This window comes from Scardinius erythrophthalmus (assembly GCF_964197995.2).
Source record: "Scardinius erythrophthalmus genome assembly, chromosome: 4".
NCBI classification, from domain to species: domain Eukaryota; kingdom Metazoa; phylum Chordata; class Actinopteri; order Cypriniformes; family Leuciscidae; genus Scardinius; species Scardinius erythrophthalmus.
In genome coordinates, this window is record NC_138224.1 from 42,295,343 (window position 1) to 42,303,282 (window position 7,940).

Below are 7,940 nucleotides of genomic sequence, written 5' to 3' on the forward strand. Positions count from 1 at the left end.
ATTTCACTTTGAACTTTCATCCAAAGGCCAATCCAGGGGCGATTCTAGGATTTTTATTTTAGGGGGACTCAGCCCCCAATGAGTGTATGATTTAAAAAAAGGTAACACTTTAGGGTCCAATGCTCACTATTAACTAGTTGCTTATTAAAGGAAGTTCGGCATTTTACACTTAAAGCCCTGTTTTCAGATCGTTTCTGATGAAATAGAATGGTTAAGATTGAAATTTGGACACATGCTGCTGGCCAGAGAATTTTCGGTTTCTGTGGTAGCACCCCCCCCCCCCCCCACCTCCACAATGGCTGCATAGGTGCACTGGAACAATCCTTCCTAAAACGCATTAAACTTGCGTTTACAAAGACGTGAAACTCACAGAGTGGTCAGGGGTGTTCACTGATATGCTCACACAAAAATCGCTGCAAAAGATGCTTTCCAACAGGTGTTTTACCATTCTTTGTAAAACTGTGGACCTATTTTTCCAAACTACTCACACCCGTACATTCTTCCGTTGAGAGCTTGAACAATAGACACTCCAGTCCAGTTGGTGGCAATAATGCACCTTTGCCAATTGCAAGCAAACCACTGGCATTTCATTGAATACACAGAAGAAGCAGAAGATCGCTGTCTTACCCTCATCCTCCCATACAAATGTCTCGGAATCCATTTCCAAGTTGACACAGATAGCTTTGATCTTTTAAAAATGTTTAGATAGCGTAGCCTACGATACCGCGACTGCATAAGACTACAGAAAGAATACAAACAACCCCATTTCCGTTTCCGGCGGCGGAGTAATACCATACCTCACAGCACATCCAATACAAGTCAATGGAGTTGAACAAAAACTATGATAAAACCTTTTGGAAAGCATCTTTTGCAGCGATTTTTGTGTGAGCATATCAGTGAACACCCCTGACCACTTGGTGAGTTTCACGTCTTTGTAAACGAAAGTTTAATACATTTAGGAAGGGTTGTTCCAGTGCACCTGTAGCGTATGGACAAGAATCATGATTCTTTCATTCTTTCCTTCTGAACACATTCTTCGCTCAGATTTATAAAGCTTTCAACCTCCTGACTCTCCAATGCAAATCATGGCCTAAACGCCAGAAAGTCTAGATCATGAATGCATGATCACAAGTTTGGATGCCAAATGGCCTGGCTCAGTGCATGACTCATAAATTTTCCGTATATCTATTTTGTGTCAGCGCTTTGAGGAAGGCAAGTTAAATTTGGTACAGTACACTTTAAAGTTTTAATTTTAATAGCAAGACTTACACAATTTTCCCCTTTTCTGTTCTATGACAGGGCTTTTTGATGGCCTGTTGGTCGGAGATAGAGGTTATGCATGCCAGAGGTTTTTGCTAACCCCCTATCCTGACCCTCAGACAGGGCCACAAAACCACTTCGATGTGGCCCTCAGTAATACCAGGGTCAAGATCGAGATGACTTTTGGCATCCTAAAGGCACGTTTCAACTGCCTTAGGCATTTAAGAGTGTCACCAGAGCGGGCATCACAGATAGTGGCTGCATGTGCCATTCTGCATAATATAGCCACTATTAGAAAGGAGTGAGAAACACCACAAAACCAGCTTCTCCCTGATGAAACTGACCCCATCACACTCGACCACCCAGCTGGCGCAGCTGTCAGAGATGCAATCACAACACAATATTACACTTAATAAAAGCACACTGACACTGCAGATATGTCTCAAACTGTTTTATTGGTCATGTGGCTAGGGAGGAAGAAAGAGCACAAGAAAAATTACATTAATAAACATTCATAGTGTTCATACTAAAGGGTTACTTGGTTAAAAAAAGTTTGCATTCAGAGATCTGTTTTTTTCCAGCTGTTTGATCTCCAATTTAATTTTTTAATTTGGAGCCTCCTCAGCTCACAGTCCAGCTCCTTCAGTGTGCAGTCTAGTTCGAGACTCCTTTTGTACAGGGCCCTGACTGAGTCTGTTTCCACCTGAAACAATTCCACCACAAACAATCATTACACGATTTCTGGAGGTTGATCAAATCACAAAAAGTGGCATGACTTTCTACAAACACAGGACTGACTGTAATTTATGTCAAGGGTTTTAAATCCTTACACATTTCTTCTGAAGCCCATTGAGGTAGAGGCTTCAGTTTCTGGGGCAGGTTGTGAAAAATCCTACAATAAAAGAGATTGAAGGCCAGTCCCTTAATTATGACATTCAAATGTGTGCCATAATAAAAAGCCCAGTGCATTCACCTCAGCAACTGTCTCAGAACACACAGACAGAGCGTCTTCATCATTTGGTTCACCCTAATAAATAAAAGGCCAATGTAAAGCATAACTGTTGTAAAGCAGGTTATGTTCATTGTGTTCTGTCTGCTGCATACTGACCTCTGTGCAGGAGACTGTGTGCATGTGTGCTGGCTTCAACAGGGACACTGTATTTCCCTCTACTGCAGAACAGAGTCAGCCATATTTAACTTTTTTTAAAAACATTAGTAATGTATTGCACACACATACCCAGTGTCACTTGCTTAGAGGAGCCAGCACCAGGGTCAGACTGTACAGCACTTGCAATCCCATCCATAATCGGCCGCCCCTTATTGTTACTCAGCGCCAACTCCTCCGCCAGTGTGATCTTGAGGAGGTGGCCCTCCCCCAGTTTTCCTCATTTCACATTTTTTTCTGTTTGCTGCAAACAAGTGTTTGTGATTAAATGTTCACAAAAATAATAAAAGTTTGTGGTAAATACTCACCACTTTGAATTATATTTGTATATTATGTCTTGATCTGCTGCCAAGACCGTTTGGAGTTGGGGTTGCATCTAAAAATCAATGAATATCAATCTTTCTTAGGATGTAATAGCCTAAACATTCACATTTTACATACATCTACACACACGTATGTATGTATGTACACAAATACACACATTTTCATTTTAGCATTTAATTCATTTTTAATATGATTAGCCTACATAAATTTACATTAATTGTTTAACTTAGCCTACACAATAATGCAATCAGCAATTCCTCCAATATTGTTCTCTTGCTTTGGCAGCAGATACAGTGTTACTGTGTGCTTGAAAAACACTTCTATATTCTTCGTATTTCTGAAGAATAATCTCTTGCTCATGCGTGGAAAAATATATAGCTCTCGCTCTATCCATATCGAATGTGATTGGTTGTTCAGTGTCGACGTCACTCTTTTATGTGCACGCGCGCGTGGAGTAATCATAGCTTAAAGATCAAAGCCTGAGTTGACAGAGAAAGCTGATGAGCTGCATCATGGTACCAATAAAGCCTGATTGCATCGGTTTGGTTTTGTCGACTCAAAACCAATCCTGTAACCCAGAGTTTGTTCAACTACCATCATGGTACAGGCCCCTGGTTGGATTGGTTTGGTTTTGTGAACTCAAAACCAATCCTGTAACCCTGAGTTTGTACAACTACTATCATGGTACAGGCCCCAGGGCTGTAAGATCAATAGAATTAGATGTTTATACCTGTGTCATCAGGAAACAGTCAGGGTTCAAAACAAAATGGCCAGGAAGTTAAATTTTAAATACTCTTATCCATTGATTGTTATGATAAACTAATTGTCCTTTCTTCCTGGGGCAATTGTCTCCCATCCTGTCTTTCTTGGAGAAAGTGTGAAAGAAAGAGGCACTCCAAAAAATGACACCTCAATTCTGACACCTTCTGAAGATCAGAGTCTTACAGGCAATGTTTAGATAGGATCAACAAAAGTAATATTTAAAAAAATATTTTAAATAACCTCTTTGATCTTATTATATTATTTCATAGTTTATTTTTTAATTAGTTAATAGTTATGAGTAAATGGCTCAATGCTGTTTTATTTATTTTCAGTTAGTCTACACCTGAAATATAGTAAAGCTGTATACTTTTCACTTTTGGATTAAATTAACCTACAAATTAACCTAAAATTACATGACAGATCACATAATTAGTCTAGATTTGAACTGACAGAGTGTGTTTGCTTTCCGGACAATGTTAGGAAGACTGTTCCAAAGTTTAGGTGCTAAATAGGAGAAGGATCTACCGCCAGCAGTCGATTTTGATATTCTAGGTATTATTAACTGGCTGGAATTTTGAGATGGCAGTAGACATGGAATCTTTTTAGGAGGAGATTGATTGCGAACAATTCACCCATGCATATGTTTTTAAACTTGTAATGTTTATGTCACAGGTCGGGGTGGGCCAAGCCAGACTGCACCCACCCCTGGAAACCGGGTACCACCTCGAGGAACGCGTCAAGGACCAGATAGTCAAGGGAATAAAGGAATAACAGTTTTCTTTATTAAGTTAAGAGCAGTAATTTGAAAAATCCTAATTAAAATCTTCTTTCTTGTCACCAGAGGGAATTCGATGGCCCCCTGGACCGTAGAGGGGAGAACGATCGTGGCGGCCCTGCAGCTCGTTGGAGAGGGATCAGGAGGAAACTCACACCGTCTAGGTAGGTCACTGGGTAAGTACTCTTTACAGGACTCAAGAGGAAGTCGTGGTTATACGGACCCCATTCGGACTGGAACCAGGTAAGTACTCATGGGCGGGAGTGGAACAAGTCCCGGATGCTGCCCCAGAGGTAAGTACCCAGGGAGCGGTTGCCTCAGACTCGGACGAAGCACAGGGACACAGGTGGCGAGCGGACCGGGCCAGGAGGGGAAACAGGTGAGTATATCCCGGTAAGTGTCCTTTATGCCAAACCAGTTAGAACGGGGGCCTTTAGCCGAGACGTGAGGGAACCTTGGACAACAGGAAGACACTTCGATCGAGACATGTGCCACAGCTATTCCTGTTCCTTCTCAACAGGGGCAGCGGCTTGCAACGTAGGCATGGAGGGCCACCAGGCAGAAGAACACTTTGAGCGAGACGCTCCCCTTCGGCTGTGTACTGCAACAATACAACAGAGTTCAACGGTTCAGCGGTATACAAGCGCTCAACAGTGATACCTTCTCTCTTTCTGAACAGGGCGGAGGCCTTCAATGGGGCATGTGGAGACCACCAGGCGGGGAGGACACTTGAGCGAGACACTCCACTTCGGCTGTGCGCTGTAACCAGGTAGCAGGGTTTAACTATTCAACAGCACAATAAACATTCAGTTGAAATACCTTCTCTCTTTCTGAACAGGGCAGAAGCTTTCGATGGAGCGTATGAAGACCACCAGGCGGGGAGGACACTTTGAGCGAGACACTCCACCTCGGCTGTGCGCTATAACCAGGTAGCAGGGTTTAACTATTCAACAGCATATGAAACATTCAGCTGCAATACCTTCTCTCGTTCTGAACAGGGCAGCGGCTTCCAATAGGAGCGTGTGGAGACCACCAGGCAGGGAGGATGCTTTAAGCGAGACGCTCCGCTTCAGCTGTACACTGTAACAATGTAGCAGGGTTTAACAGTTCAACCGTAGATGAAACATTCAGCTGCAATACCTTCTCTCGTTCTGAACAGGGCAGCGGCTTTCGTTAGGAGCGTGTGGAGACCACCAGGCGGGGAGGATGCTTTAAGCGAGACGCTCCGCTTCAGCTGTACACTGTAACAATGTAGCAGGGTTTAACAGTTCAACCATAGATGAAACATTCAGCTGCAATACCTTCTCTCGTTCTGAACAGGGCAGCGGCTTTCGTTAGGAGCGTGTGGAGACCACCAGGCGGGGAGGATGCTTTAAGCGAGACACTCCACTTAAGCTGTACACTGTAACAATGTAGCAGGGTTTAACAGTTCAACAGCATATAAAACATTCAGCATTAACAGAGCCGGGCTATCTCAAAATGGTAAGTTGGGCGCTTGATATATCAAAACCTTCCTTGGAGACGGCGAGTGAAAGACTGTAAGGAGAGAGTGCACAGCAGACTACTATTACTTTTCCACACGATGAACTTCACTCCATAACACAAACCGTGTGAATCGTCACTTCAGGCACTGTATTCCACTCGCACACCGTGCATTCGGGCCAGCACTCACCCACCGGTCTTTCTCCCACCAGATCGACTCTCGTCTCTCACAAGGGCTCAACTTCTCTCCAGAGACAGCAGAAACGGGTGCAGCGATCGTCACATTCAGCGAGGAGCGGACAAAAGTTGGAGACAGATCAACAATTCACTCGGTGTACTAGTTCACTCGTGCCACACACCTTCCAAACTCTCAACACCACTTCAGTGTTAGTGCATATAAACAACGAATCCGATACTCATCACTTTACGTCTTCCCCACTGCTGACGATATTCCTTGGGTTTTCGTTGATAAATACTTCACCCTCTCCTTTCCACTTCTCAGCTTCAATCTTCGCCAGCTTCACAGCCCAGCCTCAAATACAAAACAACCCGCCGACAAACACAGTATCTCACGGGAGGAGAACCACACGGCAGTCTGCTTCCTCTCTATTTTTAAAGCCCCATCTGAATACGTGTCCCTCTCACAACACTCTCTGTAATAACTCCACACCTGCTGTCAATCGGGCAATTGGCCTTGCTGCCATGGCAACAGATTCGCAGTGCAATAGAGACGGGTGTCCACTGGAGGTCTCCACAACAACACTGCTTTCACAAGGACTTTAGTCTTTTCTCTAATTTTTGTCACACCGTGACATTTAATCAAAATTTTGTAACTGGATTGAGTGAAAATAATAAACTTCTCTCTGGTGACATGCTGTACTTGTTGCTACTTCTGTTGCATCGTGACTGTAATTTACATAGTTATTTATGGCCAGAGCCGATCCTGACCTCCCTGGGGCCCTAAGCAAAAAAAATAATTTAAGGGGCCCTCCTACCTGACCCAGACTAAAGAAACAATAAGTAAAATTTGCTTTTTTTTATTTCACATGCATATTTTTTAAGTTAATTTCACATATGGCATTAAGTATACGTTACTTAACTAGGTAAAAGTATTTTAACTTTGCTAGTAAAAGGTTGGGTAGTAGGCTATACATTTAGTTGAAATTTCCTTTGCATTACATTTCACTCAAACAATATAATATTAAATTATACCACACATTTATGGTATGTGCTTTACTTGGGAAATCCATGTACTTTATACTACAGATATTTTGCGAGACACCATATAAACACGTCAGGTGTTAAGCATAATGTGAATGCAGAGACCTCAATACTTGTAGACAATACACAATGCCAATAACATTTGATAGAAAATTAACTCCAAATGTCACAAAATGGCAAGTTACTAATCCTGACAACAAAAGCAATGGTAAAACTGTATATACAGCTGGAAAACAGTGAAGAATTAACCTTGTTAATTAATCAGCAGTGCATGATTGGAACCCCAATATCAGAATTTGTATTTTATTACGTAGATATTTACGCTTTTGTTTACTTTCTGTGTAATAATATTATAAAGGTAATATAATAAAGGTAATTCCTGATATCAGAAATAGACAGTGTTACTAGTAAAATATTAAGTATTCACACTTCAAATAGAACAAATTGAATTCTTGAAATCACATATGCATCCTGTGCTGTGAATGAATAAAACTAGCTAAAATTGCCACAGCATGTCACTGTGTTTTAAATGATAACAGCAATACTTAATACTTGAAGGTTATTATTTACTGAGGGATGTGCATCCATATTGACCAGTATGTTCAGTCGATCAACATCTTAATTGCAATATAGACTATAAAGCCAATACATTGTTTTCCATCTGGCATTATTGCAGAGTTGTAACTTAACCTTGACTTGGAGAGTAGATGATCATTGTCTTGTTTTTAAAAGTATGTGTGAGGATTGTCATCCCGCTATGGATGTTTATTTTGGAAAGTGCGCATTTCATTTCGTGCACGCGCATATGAACGCACGTTAACACGCGACGCTGTTATCTTTTCCCAGCTGCAGTTTATAAACAAGCAAACTCAGTCTACCTGATTGCTGTTCCCACAATTCACTCGCATAGTGTTTTTTTTTCCTCTTTCTTCGTGACCAGAAGGATAGTTC